We start from the raw sequence: 16,508 nt of genomic DNA, 5'->3' as shown, positions 1-16,508 counted from the left end.
AATAATTTAGCATCTAGCCAGAAAAACCGGGTATGCGAGAACACAATAGACGCATTCTTTTTAGTAATAAGAACCAAAACAGTCCCAAAAGTTTGCATTTTGATTTGATCTATTAGATTAAAATAAGAAGAACTTAGATTGTCTATATCCGTTCTTTTATTTACCGCATTATTATGTTTTTTTATGTTTATCATTTCAGCTAGAAGTTTCTTTTTAAAAAGCTGCTGTTGGCCCATAATTGTAGTCTTGCCAAAATTAAAATTGTGTCCTGTATTCATTTTGTGCTCAGCTAAAGCAGTAGGATTTTTTTTAAGGGCTAAATTCCTACAATCATACTCATGTTCGTATAGGCGCTGCCTCAAATATCTACCCGTCTGACCAATGTAACACACATCACACCCAGAGCAAGGTATTTTATAAATAATGTTAGAATGTAAATCAAAGGCGTCTTTAGTTTTAAGCTTCGTAAAGAAATGTTTTCTTACCTTTTACCTTTTTCACTTCTTTCTGACATTGAATACATTTTTGAAAAATTTGATGAACCAACTAGGATTGACTTGCGTAATAGGTGTATAAATATTATTACAAACCATATTAAGTCAAACAAATTTTGCAAAAATACTAACAATAATTTCAAGAAAAGTACAAGTAAAACTATACAATTTATACGTAACCATAAAGAGCTTGTAATCACGAAAGCAGATAAGGGTAATTGCACCGTAATCCAAAACAAGTATGACTTTGACCAAAGGATAGTTAATGCTCTCAATGATACTGAAACTTATAAAAAATTAAATAAAAATCCTACCATGAACATTCAAAGTAAAACTAACAAAATTATATCACAACTTTTTGATAAAAAAATGATATCGATTGAACAACAAAAATGGTTAAAAATTAATAATGGTGTCGCTCCCAAAATCTATTTTTTACCAAAAATTCATAAATTGGGGACACCACTACGACCCATAGTCTCTTTTACTGGTTCCCCTCTTTACAATTTAACAAAACTTTTGTCCAACATTTTACAACATTTTTTAATAAAAGATGAACGATATGTGAAAAATTCTTTTGATTTCGCTAATTACATTAAAGAGCAAACAGTCCCTGAAGGTTATATTCTTGTATCGTTGGATGTTGTTTCTTTATTTACTAATATACCGGTGGACCTAGTAACTGATATAATCACCCAAAAGTGGCATCTTATCCGGCCTAATACATCGCTAGACCTTGAAACAGTTGTTTTTCTTTTTAATTTTTGTATTGAGTATAATTATTTCCAACATGGTGAAAATTTCTATACCCAAATTTTTGGCATAGGAATGGGAAACTGCATGTCCCCAATATGCTCAGACATTGTAATGGCACAACTACAATATCAGTGTATTTCTGAACTATCTTTTAATGTACCTTTTTTCTGTAGGTACGTTGATGACATAATCACGGCAATTCCAAATAAAAAAGAAAACGAAATTCTATCAGTCTTTAATAGTTTCCATCCACGTTTACAATTCACTATCGAACAAGAAATTAACTGTAGTCTTCTATTTTTGGATGTTAAAGTCATAAGATCCACAGATGGTACCATAAAAACAGATTGGTATCAAAAACCAACTTTTTCAGAACGCATTTTAAATTATTTTTCAGAACATCCTATGACACACAAAATAAATGTAATAAAAAACCTAAAACATCGGTGCTTGAGACTTTCTAGTCCAGAATATCATAAAAAAAACCTTCATTATGTTCAGACAATTTTAAAGAAAAACAACTACCCCCTATCAATTATTAAAAAAATAATTAACGACACCGAGAACATTACTCAAAATATTACACGAAACAATGAAAATAATCAATTGGCTTATTTCAAGATTCCTTACATTAACACACTTTCTCATAAAATTAAAAAGACCATACAATCAAAATCTGATGTTATTAAAATCTCAGAAAGAAGTGAAAACTCGGTAAGAAAACATTTCTTTACGAAGCTTAAAACTAAAGACGCCTTTGATTTACATTCTAACATTATTTATAAAATACCTTGCTCTGGGTGTGATGTGTGTTACATTGGTCAGACGGGTAGATATTTGAGGCAGCGCCTATACGAACATGAGTATGATTGTAGGAATTTAGCCCTTAAAAAAAACCCTACTGCTTTAGCTGAGCACAAAATGAATACAGGACACAATTTTAATTTTGGCAAGACTACAATTATGGGCCAACAGCAGCTTTTTAAAAAGAGACTTCTAGCTGAAATGATAAACATAAAAAAACATAATAATGCGGTAAATAAAAGAACGGATATAGACAATCTAAGTTCTTCTTATTTTAATCTAATAGATCAAATCAAAATGCAAACTTTTGGGACTGTTTTGGCTCTTATCACTAAAAAGAATGCGTCTATTGTGTTCTCGCATACCCGGTTTTTCTGGCTAGATGCTAAATTATTATTGTACACCGTAGAATCAATTTTAAAGCAACTGTCTGTGATACAACCCATCAATTTAAACCGTTTTTGTTAAAAAAATAATATTTTATATATTCTATGTTACCTGTGTGTCCTGTAAACATGATTTTTTATGACAAGCAAAATCACACTGTTATGTAAGCAATTTTTTTTTTGTTGTGTAATTTTTTTTAATTCAAATCTAAGATTTTGTTGTTTTTTTTTTTTTTGTTTTTCTATTTTTTTCTTTTTTGGTGGTATCAACATAACCCCAAAAAATTAAATTTTGTTTATATATAATAATCCTTTTTTATTGTGTCTTTTTTGTTACCTTAGGGCCCTGATGAAGCAATAAAATTATTGCGAAACGTTGGCCAGTACATAAAGTGACGTTTTTTTTATTCCTTCGATCCCATCCCACAACTAAACTCAAGGAAGCTAATAATATTTGGTAAACATCACAAAACAAAATCTCTGATTTAAGTAAATATTAAAAGATTTTTAAATATTTAAAATTAAATAGAGAATTGAAATAACTTTAATTGATATAATTATTATTTTCATCGCTCGTTATTTCAACTTTCACCTTGCTGGTGCAAGAAAAATATTACAAATAAAGCTTTAACTATTATACGCAAGAATAAGCAAAATATTAATATACGGATAGGTATGGATAATAACAGCGTTTCATGAAAAATGCTGAAAACTATTTAAACTTTTAATCATTCGAATTGATGATTCCTGCTTAAGTAAATGTATTTTCAAATGACAATAACCCGAATATCACACATTAAATAATATATTTTTTAAAAAAGAACTCTCTAGTTTGCAATATCTTAATGAAATATTTCTAAATAAGTAAAGGAGAAGAGGTTCAGTATTTTTTATGGGGATTATAAATAATAATGGAAAAATAATCATACACAAAGACATAGAGGAAGAAGTAAGAACAGGTACCAGTGGTATATACAGAACAAAAGTCAACATTCAATTCACAATTGAACTTCAGTTTCAATTAGTTTTTTACATTAACTTATGTTAAAAATGCTTACCTTAAGCAAACAATTAAAATTGATTAGCCTGAGTATAAAAATATACGGGGTGACAAAAAATTGCAATATTCCATTCGTCCTAAAAACCTTATTCTCTTATCCACATAATATATAGTAATATCTAGGTAAATTAAAGTCTAAATAATCTAAAACACAGTAAATTCATTACCTTAAGGCCGGTTTCATTGCAAGCAACCTGTTTGGCACAATATTTATTACAAAAACCAAAAAAAAATTGATTGGAGACAGACAGACGCAATAAATCCATAATTTTTTTAATCGTTTTCATATTCACCGTCAGTATCCGTCAGGTTCTTATCTGATACGATCAGAGACATAGTCACCTTTACGTGGGCACGACTTTTGAATTTTAATTCTATTATAAATAAAATGAATCCTTTAATTTTTCTCTATCAAATTATAAGTACCAATAAATTAAATTGTGACCCACGAAATATGATTCACACGATGGTAATTAGCCAAGAGCGTGCTTAATTGGCCACGGTTTTGAAACACTAATCCAGTGACACTAATAACATCAACAAATTAAAAAAATTAATGGCTTTATATTATAATCACGTTATAAAATTAATGGGATTAGAATAATTCATATGGGAATTATGGCTATGAGGCAAACTTTCGTTTTACTTACTAACTGATGTTGGCTGTCGTAATCCTGTATATGCCACTTTGAAATTGGTATTTTCCCGCCACAACGATAACACGAGGAGAGGACACGATATTTACCGAATTACCTTAAATAACAACTGAGCCACACAAGTCGAGGTATCAACAGAAGTAGTACCTGTGGAGTGTAAAGAGGGTATAGAGGGTGGGCCACTAAGAAGGACCTTTCAGCTCGCTTTTGTTGCTTGTCAAAAGGTTTAACAGATTTTTATTTTCTGTTTGTCGCTTCCTTTCCGGTAAACAGCTACTAAACAGGGGAGTTTTTGGATGGTAATAGGGTATATTATGTAAAAGTAAATACTTCATAATGTTGAAGATGTTCAATATAAATTGTGAGGTCTAGTTTTATAGATTTTAATTTGGTGGTTTTAGATAGTGAATAGGCACGATTTTGCTCTTAACATATTCTGAAAGTTGACTAGTAAAATTACACAGCCGCCTGGAGCACAGGGTGCAAATGACACCACTCTGCAAGCCTGTTTATAAATATATGATAATATTCTTGTTAGCATAAGGTGTACTATAAAAATCTTTGGGTATTATAAAAAATTTAAAAAAATCAATTTTAACGAAGACAAAAACGCCAAAATCTGCAATCGTTCGTATATCGAATTTTATTACAAACCTTTTGCCCTATAATCCTAAGTAATAAGGATAATGGTCGGTTGACTTACAGACCACTACAGACTACACCTTATAAATGACAGAAAATCTTAGAACATTGAAAGGCTAGAATTAGTAAACAACAACTTTGTTTAAGTTCAACATGTGCACAGGGGTAAGGGGGGTGTTCTGTTTACAAACATAATCATTAGTTCTCTGTTGTCAAGTTTACACGCATTTTCAAAAGAGGATATTTTCAGCTAAATATTAACATAATTATATAATAATGTTTTTTTAATTTATTGATGTTGAATTTGGATTAAAAATAAAAAGTAGAAATACATATATGTTATTCTATGCGTTAAAATAACATCTTCAAAACAAAATAAAAATTATTAACATTCTTATTCCTAAAACCGCTTCAAAAAAATTTGAAATGGCAACGCCGCAGATAAAAGCTGATGTTATCCTGCGAAATGTCATCTGGACAAGCGGCTTTGTGTTTACATTCGGCATTGATGAAGTTCTGTGTTTACCTTTAGTTTTTGGTTGAAAAAGGAAAAAGGTTGAGTCATTTCAGTGTTTTTGTGAACTCTTACGATAGTAAAAACATAACATAGTTAGGAGGTGCGACAATAAATATCTACAGATAGCAGTAGGACTTTCGTGTATAAGACAACTACATCCCTTTAAACTAATTTAACCAGTTAAAAAAATAAGCTTCATTTTTTATATTTGTATTATTCTAATTGTTAGTCATTTATTGCTTTCAAAATTATTTTTAACAAAATAGGAAAATCCATGGCAACTTCACCAGAACATTTAAAACAACTACAAGATAATTAAAATCAATATTTAGCACTTAGCACGTTGGTGTTCTTTCCTTGCTCACAACTGATATACTAATAGCAAAATAGTCAGTATTTGACCGAAAAAAATTTGGGCCGTGTGAAAAAAGACCAAAGGCTGAATACAAAATGCTGATGTATTTAGAAAACGCAGTCTACCAATGGCAATGAATTTCTGTTCAACTGATTCTACTTAAAAACTTAACGTCTAGTGTAAATGTTTCATTTTTTAATGTAAATGTTGGTTGTGTCTGTCCTTCTGATGTGAAAATTGTTACCCAAAACTTAAAGACTTAAAAATCTGAAGATATTTACTGTATAACTCTATTTGTAATATATGTCGTCCTTATATTTGTTTATTTATTTATTTATCACATTTTAAAAATAAAAATCAATGAAATTGTGATCACTAACAATAATAATTTTAAATAATATTAACAAAAAATTACAAAATATTCACAATTGATCATGATAATTGAACTTGACCTAAACTAATCCATGACACTAAGACTTAAATTGAGAGAGAGAGAGAGAAATGCCATTGAAGTCACAACCAACACTAATGCCAATTATTATACACACAATTTTACCAATTATTATACATATAGTTTGTTTGATGATGAGAGATCTGGAAAATAACATTATTTCTAGTGTTTCGGCTTAGAATTCGGAATTTGATGCTGCTCAAAAGATCAGGATAGTGTAACTCAGCCTAAAATCAGTTTAAATAATGTGCATAAATCAGAAACTTTTGATCACTTTCCAAGCTCCTTACATTGCATTTTGTCCTCATATGTCTACTGTTCTCTAGGAATATGAAGCCTAAACCTACAATATCTCAGAAACTTATCCTTCATAGCTTCAATCCTGTCAATATGCACCTGGTAAAACAAAGACCACGCAGAGGATGCATGATTAAGCAATAACTTTACTAAAAAAATATAGAAAATTCGTACTGAAGACACAGATGGTTCATCAGAATTGCACAAAATAAAACCCAACAAGCACAATCCTCTAGAAAAAAGTAAATCAATGTGGAAGAAATGAGATCATACTCTCTAAAACCATCCCTAGGTCGGCAAAGACATTGACGCCGCACAGTAGAACGAGGCAATGTAAATAGGTGGACATTGGCGATTTTTAAAAATCATGATTTTCTCCGACCTATTTTATATTTTTATAATATAAACATATTGTTATTTTTAGAAAATACCGCCATATGGTTTTGGCTACATACACGGTGGAAAAAATTATGTGATTTCAATGGTAAAGTCTATATTGTTAAATATGACAAAATATTAACTATTTTTTGGTTCCCCAAAAAAAGGTGTTTTAGAAAACTCACAATTTACACTTTGAGGTCTATTGAAACTAATATATCTGAGAATCCTAGAGTGTATAAATATTGTTTTTGTACTATCACTTTTATCTGTGGTACGATATTTCTGTTATTGATGATTTTGTTTCTCAATTATTAAGTTTTTTGGGGTTTTAAAAAAATGGCTTCAATTGGCTAAGCTAAAATTAGGCGTTTTGGTAAGATCAAACCTTACCTAAGTAATGCCAACAAATATTGGCTGCGACCACTTGCGACCCCGCGAAATAATCGCGTATTACGCTTAGGGTGCATAGGACAGCTGAATTCAACGATTGTGTAGACTAAGAAACCTTTCTAATCACAGAGATACAAAGAATTGTTACAAAAAATAGGTTTCAAGATACGGGGTGGTGTATATTTTGAATGTATTTTTAGTTATACAGGGTGTCCCAATATGAAGGTACCCAACTTTCAAATTTTCAATGCGACATCATGTAGTTTTATGGATTTTTGAGTTCTATGCAAAATGTTTAACAAAAAATCTTCTTTATTTGATATTGATGTTTGAAAATTTCCGGATTTTCAAGCAACATAGGTATCTCGAAAATGGGTTAAATTAGCCCGAAACGTCTTTGAGGCTCCCATCTTTCAACAGGCAACCTTTCAGAAGAAGCAGCAGAGGCGAGGAATAAACATTTTCGCCATTACAGAGAGTTCCACGCAAACAAAAGTAGTAGGATATTTACAAACGAAGATATTTTACATAATCTAATTTTCTCATCAGATCCATTCATATCCACCATAAGATTAAAATCTGATAACAAAATACTAACTATCATGACAGAAGAGGCTCTTTTCTTGATTAATTTGAAAACTAAATTTATTTAGCTAGTTTCTTGTTATTTGTTTGTTGTTATGTTATGAGAATAATAGGTATAGTATACTTTAGGCAAAAATGTAAATTGTCTTTGTCAATTCTCTCTATTCTGATTGAACATCAAAACCAGTGAGTGAGTGCTAGTTATTAAACTCTATTGCTCTTGGAAGAAATAATAAAATATTAACTCTTCATATGTCAAAACTATTTACCGTATGTAATAAATGATTAAAAAAAAAGAAGAAATTTTGCCATTTTTTTTTTTACTTTTGTATAAATAATATCAGAAATCGAAAATAATTCTCTTGTAGCACTTTGTCTTCTTGTAGCGTCCGCGTCCTTATCTAGCGTTCTCAGAATTTTAATCGTAGGTTCCGGTTCTTGCCAGCAATCAGTTTTTGGATTTTTCATAAGAGGTCCTCATGAAATTGAGTCTTAATAAGAAATATTTAATTTTAAATAAACATACCGAGTTGCAAATTACTGAATAGAAAATAAAACGGTCATTTCAACAATGTTAGAATCGTTTACGGCTATAAGAAAAAACAAAGTTGATGATGGTTGACAGGAACCGAAACGTCGAATTGGAATTCTGACAGTACTACCTTTTAAAGGTAAAAAAACTGCTACACAAAAGCATTTCTCGTTTTTTATAAACCTTTGACATACAGTCGTTACGGTAAATATTTTTAAATCGTTACGGTAAACCTACAATCCTAATCTCCCTGTACTCTGTATTACGTCAATGTTTTAATAAAAAAAAAAAAAAATTATACTGTTATCAAACAAAAATCACTAATTTAAAATAATAAGACCAAAAAGTTATTGCTAATGTCTGGGTTTTTCTATACTTCGATCTACTGTGCGCCGTTCAGGTGTGTGGAGTTTATATAATAATTATATATTATTGGTGTCACTAATAAGGATCTTCAACACATTACACTATTTATGTAATAAATAATTAATTAATTTAGTAGAAAAAAATTGTTATAAGGTGTGTATAAATGAACTTTAAAGCCTTAGCATTTTAAGCTTTTTAACTAATATGTCTGTTCAATTAATAAATGTCAGAGATAAGTATTTTTATGGTGCATACTTTATACGTAAATATTCTACTTGGTTGGAATTTTTAAAGTTTTAATGCATACATCTCTAAGTCACTTTCACAGCCTAAAAACACCTTTTAAAAAGACAGTAAGAAAGGTGTCTTTTACGTATTGACTGGTAAGTCGATTCCCGAACCTTTCACTCAAGCCATTCACATACGGCAGGGACAAAATAGGTTCAGAAATATATTAATGTAAGGCAACTTGCTTCCTAGATAATATGCTTTGAGTAAGTACGTCTTTTCATCTGAAATAAAAACAACCTAATAAGTTTATCCAAATACGATAGAGATAGTATCAAATACTGGTAATATCAAATGCTCTGCATATGTCAAAGAATACTCTTGTCTTCTTTTCATGTCTATCAATTTAATATTGCGAATCAATCAATTTGGCATTTTTGATAAAGCAATTTAGGGTATATGTTTATAAGAACTTTATAATTATGCACAAATATGGACCAATATATTTAACGACCATTTCGAGAATTTTGTTCATTATATGTTTGTATATAAATTGCTAAATTAATTATATATACTACTTGTATAATTAGAAATAAAATTAAAATACTAATGCATAAATTAATTGCTAATAACTTGAAGCTGCCTTGAAATTGTAAGCAATTTTTCATATGTACTTGCAATACCTTTTTTTGCGAGTATATCTAAATGCAACATATTATAGGTAACTGAATAATACCTACTGTCCTATTTTCCACCAGTTTATCCAATGTTTTGAATTCTTAAGCTGTTTATTGAATTTGTTGAAAGTTTACACAATATGTTTTTAGATAATAACGAGTTAATTTTTTCAACGTTATATAAAATTATGTTTTATTATATTTATTTTATACTTGTAATTTAACATTATCTAAGTATATTTTATTAGCAGGTCTTATAAGTTTATCACCAGTGGACATTTTTGATAATGTTATTTTGTATTATTAGTCACTACATTTAAGTGCAGAATATAATTTTTGAATATCTTCTTCGTCAAATCTAGAGTATTATTATATCCTTACTACGTTTACATAAAATAATTGTAGGAAATCGAAATTTTAAATTAATTAAGTAATTTTATTTTTTATTTGTTTTACTTTAGACTTTTTGTTTTATATAACAGCTACAAATTAATTTTTCTTAATATTATCTTAGAATATTCTTTTACTTATTTTTGTAATTTTTTTAGATAAGAAGAACTATGTGAAAATCTATTAGTTAATTTTGCTTATATTTTGTAATATTAAAACCATTTCGGGAATTAATTAATTAATAATTAATTTGATTTCATGGATTGAAAATAACCAAAACATAACGTAATTTTGATTATTTTTAAATTAACGAATGTAAACTCCAAGCATACACTAGTATAAATACAATGAGAATGAAATTATTTCTTAATAAATTCTATTAAATGAACAAGAATTTTTGATAAATGGCAGCAATGTATATCACAAATAAAAGCAACAAAGTTACAGTTTTTATACATAATACAAATAGGATCATTCTAAAGGATATGGGATCTATGTAAAAATAGCTTCTACCCTTAAGCGAGGAATGTAGAAGATATATGATAGATAAACTATCTATTAGGAAAACTAATTGAGTGCACCACTCTATGCTTAGCCTGAGATTCAACATTAAATCCTGACCGGTAAGTTCCATCTTCACAGTAAGCCATCCTCACAGTAAACATGACATTGCTGCTCATGATTCAAAACAATAGAGCCATACTCAAGCCTCGATCTAAAAAAACTATAAAAGAAAATTATAATTGCTGATAAGAAGTTCCTTATCACAAAATCTAAAAGCTGGGACTTTCTCAAGCGAAACATCACCAATTTTATGGTCATAATACATAGCTTTCTTAGTTCCATGGTACGATACAACATAACATTTTATCGTATTTAAGCTAAGTGCGTACACCAGTCTCTTAAAAAGTTAACACCCTGCTGCAAAAAATGTCACTCCTCAAGAGTGGCAATTCTCCAAAAAAAATTCAAATCATTGGCGTAGGTTGACCTGTAGCAGGGAATATTATTTATAAGATCGTTAACAAGTAGGTTGAAAAGAAGTGGTCTAAGATTAGAATCTTGAGGTATACCAGAAGTTCGGATGAAGCTGTAAGATTTAAATTCACCAATTTCTATAAATTGCCTACGACCATTAAGATATGAGTGAAGAAATTTTAGGTGAGTGTGTGAAAATCTAAAAAGATTAACGAGTTTTTGTAGTAATATTCAGCGTTTTCATTTCAAAATGAATCACCCTTAATAAATTCCTAAAAAAAAAACACGTCAATTTAGATGTACAGGAGGATGTTAAATGGTAAATCGGTTGACAATTGGCTGATGTGTCACACGATGAAGGTTCTTATTTGACATAAGTTAGATGTCAAATAGGAACAAATGTTTGACTGAAGTTAGCTGGAGGTGAGGAGATGATTGACAGAAGAGACGTGTGTTTTTTTAACAAATTATTAAGGGTGGTTTGTTTTAAAATGAAAGCACTATATAATGAACAATTTGTCAAAAGCTGCTTCGCTAAAGTCAGTGTAAATAGCACCTAGTTGACCTTTTTCATTTAGAATTTTGCAAGCTTTAGGAGAAAAATAGCAAAAACACAAGATCTACAAGAGACGAATCCCATGCTGATCAACTGAAATTTGAAAACAAATTTTGGTGAAAATGTTGTGATAAAGAATGATCTCGAGAACTTCAGGAAAATTACAAAGAACTGATTTAAGTCGATAATTTTTAATTAAGTTGGATACTTTTATGAACAGGACATACCCAAGCAACCTTCCACCGCTCAAAAAACACGCTAGTTTTAAGTATCAGATTAAAAATAGGACACAAAGGATATGCAAGTGTGTAAGCACACTTCTTTACAATACTACTAGGAATGCCGTCAGAACTAGCAGTGGGTTTATTCTTTAAAGACTTGGTTCCGTTTAAAATACCATTAGATTACTAGAAAGGAAATGTTAATGAAATAAGAGTCACGTTGTATTAAAATGTTGAAATGATAAAAGTACCGAGTCGAACTAAATGCTGTAAAAAATTGAGCAAATGCTGAAGCCATACGTCGGTACTTACTGAAAACCATTCTTTATAGTATTTATGTATTTATTTGAAATTAAAATTCTTCCCGGCCTTTTTTTATCACATCAGAATAAGATCTAATTCCTTCATCATGAAGAGCCTCGTTAAAACTAGTAATTGCTCATAAATCATTCTCACGATAAATTTACGCGAGTTAATTTCCAATATTATAAGTGGTGACATGCTCTCAACCCAAAAACCCTCTTGACCTGGAAGAATAAGAGTTTTGAACTGAATGCAAGGCAGACTTCCAAACTAAACACGGGCAATTTGAGCGTATATCAGCAGAGGTTAATGAGAATTTTGTTCTACAAACATTAAGAGTTAGTAAATTTACGTTTAATCATTTTTTTAATAATATGAAGAACAATTTCTGTCCCACTTTTACCCAAGGACACTTTACCATCACCAAAGACACATTTACACAACTGTCTGCCGATTGCTGTATCTTGTGCGTAGAATATAACTTTTCCATTTATTAAAAGGTGTGATACAGTTCCCTGAGAGATACCTGTTTCTACAATCTTACAGGAACTAATTATATGGTTAAAAATGACTTTCTAGCTTGTGTTCTAAGCTACTCCTATTATGAAATCAGGTGATGGAATCAATTCTGATATCAGGAATTTTTCCTGAGGAAAAGGTGAGGTTAAAATATGTTAGAGTGGTTTTAGCAAATACTGATAAACAAATTTAATATGTTTTTAGTAATGCAATGCTCTCCAGAAGATGAGCCTTTCTTTAAACAGTTAATTGATTTTCTTATTTCCTGGTGATTGGCAGGATTTAGTAAAAAAGTTTTTGTAATATTTTTTTTATTTCCTGTATACGCAGATAAGGAGTATATATAAATACTTTTGAATTATATTTACTTCTAACACTTTTATGTATTCCAACCCTTTTATTAAACAAAGGACGAGACGCTACTGGCAAACAACTTGTATTTAAAATACCCAGTAGGTATCGTCCGTTTTACGTAAAAACCGTAACACCATCTTTGTAAAATATCAAAATAATCATGTTTCCATTCTCTATACAGAGTAGCACAAAAGTTGCCCATAATGCCTGTAACTTTTTATTTTGTTCCAAATTATTTCCCACGTTTCTACTTGCATGAGTCATCTCTGATTTACTTGGAAGCCAATTTTGTTTTTTAAATGTAATACCTTTGTGATTACATGTCTGGATTCTACGGAGAAAACTATGATGAAAAACAAAGTGGTTGGATAAGATCATTGAATTTAATTACATTATATAAATAATTAAATTATATAAAGATTAATATAAATAGAGCAATTTTTATTAAGTCATATCTATATTCATGATCTTGCAAAATAGTTTCCAACATCAAAAAGTATCAAATAAAGGCAAGTTTAATGCGATAACTCCACAAAAAATCGAGCCTTTACTTTAGAAGTTTCTACAACAATAAATCATCAAGTAATATAATGCTAGTATCTCTGACAAATTGGGGTAGTCCATAAAAACCGTGAGACAATTGGCTTGGTTTACACCGGAAAGAAAAAAAAATATTCGAAATTAAATATGAATGTCATTGAATATTCCTCAAATTTAAGTAAACTGGTCGTAGCTAAAAATCTTTTTATAATATAAAAACCCCAGAACTAAATAAATACATTTTATAGATTAAATGATTTTTTTTTAATTTCATCTATTCAAACAACCTTTAATTTATTAAGTTTAAAGAAATCTTATAACAGTACTTTTAAAAAGCTCGCGAGTGCGACCAAGGTTATTAATTTACACTTGAATAAAAATTGCAATTTTCCAAAAAACAAGTACTTTATTGAGTCTTTGATAAAATAGTCAATTATCTAATGTTTTAATAACTTTTGAAACATTTAATAACTAATTATAAAATTGCATAGGAAAATTTATTTTTTTACTTAGACCATAGTTTTAGAGAAAACCAAAAATTTAAAAATAAGAGAAAAATTAATATTCAGTAAAAGAAGAGTTGATACTTTTGTCGAAAATTTTCAATTTTTGTCTCGTTAATTATTATTCTGGTTCAAGGTGGAATTGCATATACAGATAAGTTTTTCGTGTTTTAGAGAGATTTAACGGTCCTAAGATTTAATTTTATTACCTGGTTTAAAGAGTAGAGTAGATTTACATTCCTCTCTTGTTAGTTTCTCTTTGAAAGACAAATTCTCTAAGATTATCTATAGGGTGAGCAAATTTGGTTGTTTTTCAGGAGATTTAGAGAAGTAAAGTAAATACTAAAAAAGTGAGCTTGATTGTAGAAACACTAACAATAGTATGAACAATTTTTTTTTACTTTGTCTGCTTACGAAATGCAGAGAAAAATTTAAAAAATTGTCAATTTGGTTTTTATTGTTTTTGGACTTAAAATTAGAATAAAAGATTTAGTTTAATAAATAAATTTTTTTAAACGGGATAAGGTTAAAACTTTTATTTTTATTAATTTAATTATTTTTATTTTTAAATAGTTTTCGTTTTTTAATTATGAGAATATAATATAATACTTGTGACTTATCTTTTGTAGTGTCAGTGCATATTCTTTCACACAACATTATTGAACGATTTATATTATTAGTGTTAGTATCCTTAAGAATCCTAATATGCCATATAAGAATATAGACAATTGGGACATGATTAATGTTTACATCACATACATATGAAGTACATATAGATACTGGATATTTGGAAGAGAACTGCTGACTGTCTTCTTTCTAAAATAGAGGGACAGAATTGTTTAACTACGCTAATGCGTATTAGATTACTAGTGGACTGAACTAGTATACTTTTTATATTGTTCAAAGGACCACTGCTTAATATTAACAAACTTGTACATATAAAAATATGTATTACCTAGCTTCCAAAATGGAGCAGTTTACAGTATGGCAGGTATAATCCATAGAATGTCTTTGCTATCTTTAGGTATAATTAATTTAACCTTACTTATATTCACTTTTGCTCCTTAACATTTGCTCGCTTCTCAAATACTTTAACCTATTTCTAAGCAGAGACTTTCCGAAGTGTCGACTGTGTACTACAACTCGTACACGGGAAATTGTTCACCTAGAGTCTGGAAGAAGGGCTTTAAAAATTAATATAATAAGAATAAATACATATTAATACAACATTGAGGGATAGGTACATAAGAGGACCGTGTTATAACATATAAATCATAATTATTAATTTACTAATTATTATTTAAATATTAATTTACATAAAATGTATAAAAAGTACCAGATCAAGAACATCAAATTAAGATCATCCGTATTTTGTGACAATCATTTAATTTTTATGTCCCCGGGATTATGAGAGAAGAATATTGTTTTGTAGATGGTATCTAGCTTAATCTGAAAGAAATAAATATTTTGTAAAAATGAAATATGGAACGATAAAGCTTACGTCACTAATTGTTTAACAGGCATAAGACTCATCACTAAGCTGACCAAAACAGACATAAAAAATCGATCGATTCGAAAGAAGAGAACTATCCAGAATTAAGGACTAGCATGGACAGACTTTTGGAACAACTAGCAGGAATTAATATAAGCTCTTTTTTTAATGGAAATAAGTTGTCTTACATTCACTTTAAAGAAAATAGAAGAATATTGGATGACAAACCGTAGGCCCAATAAGGAAGTTACTAGGAGGGTTGACAAGCGTATAACTTTCACAGAGCTACCTGAATTATAATTTCCTCCAGAAATGGATCGGTACTAACGGCCAAATCCGGTAGCTTCCGTGTTCACCGGATTCGAGTCCTTTTAGACTTCTTTGAGTTATATTATGGGAATTTCTTAAGTAAAATTTACCGCTTGTAACATGAAATAATTGAAGAGTTTTGGCAACAGGTTATTTTTATATTTAGTGCCATAAAGCGGTTGCACATCATTCTGTTCTGCTATCATTAAGTGAGAACGGAAAACCAAAAAATATAACTGTAAATAACTGTTGGTCGTCTCTCTTTAACCATACCCGGTATAAAGGACATTCTGTTCCAAAAAGACATTTTTGAGATTTGACATAAAAAAGTCCAAAAGCCACAAAAACCTAATTGACCATTTTTCAATTCTCTCCTGTATTTCGTTTGAGCATAATATTGTTAATGTTTCCAAAATATGGCTCATAAGTCATATATGGAGGTAGTCTATAAGAACAACCAACTTTGTTCACCCTGTATAGCCCTACCTATAATTTAGTTATGTCTGAATCCTTAGTTTATTGTAATTTCACTAACAGCAACATTTTTATTTAGTTGATTAATATCAGTTTCCAGATACTTTCAATCAAGAAAGAATCAATATTTAATTCATTCATTTTATCTTGTTGTCAGTGTAAACCAAGTCAAATTGGCGGTGGCTTTTTAAAGGACGATTATGCTTTAAAACTAGAGACCCTTGACATGACAAATCACTTTTCTTAAGAAAAAGTGTTTACACAGATGACTGAAATGGAGTAGATTAGTAGT

The 16,508-nt window shown here is 29.7% G+C and overlaps 1 protein-coding gene across 5 annotated transcripts in view; it reads right to left on the bottom strand.

The window, feature by feature from the left end:
* The window catches only part of LOC126738566 (uncharacterized), a 306,318-nt gene that overhangs the window by 199,839 nt on the left and 89,971 nt on the right, over positions 1–16,508 (bottom strand). Inside the window, exon 1 of one of the 5 annotated variants that reach the window (XM_050443959.1) lies at positions 4,151–4,170. The exons of the other annotated variants lie outside the window; for them this stretch is intronic. The gene's annotated coding sequence lies outside the window, so the exon portion shown is untranslated. Of the gene's footprint in view, positions 1–4,150; positions 4,171–16,508 lie in introns of those variants that run through there. 5 annotated transcript variants of the gene reach the window in all.

The sequence above is a fragment of the Anthonomus grandis genome, chromosome 7, assembly GCF_022605725.1.
Source record: "Anthonomus grandis grandis chromosome 7, icAntGran1.3, whole genome shotgun sequence".
Classification (NCBI taxonomy): Eukaryota; Metazoa; Arthropoda; class Insecta; order Coleoptera; family Curculionidae; genus Anthonomus; species Anthonomus grandis.
Note: the sequence above shows the minus strand (reverse complement) of the source record. Positions and strands in the feature narration are given on the sequence as shown.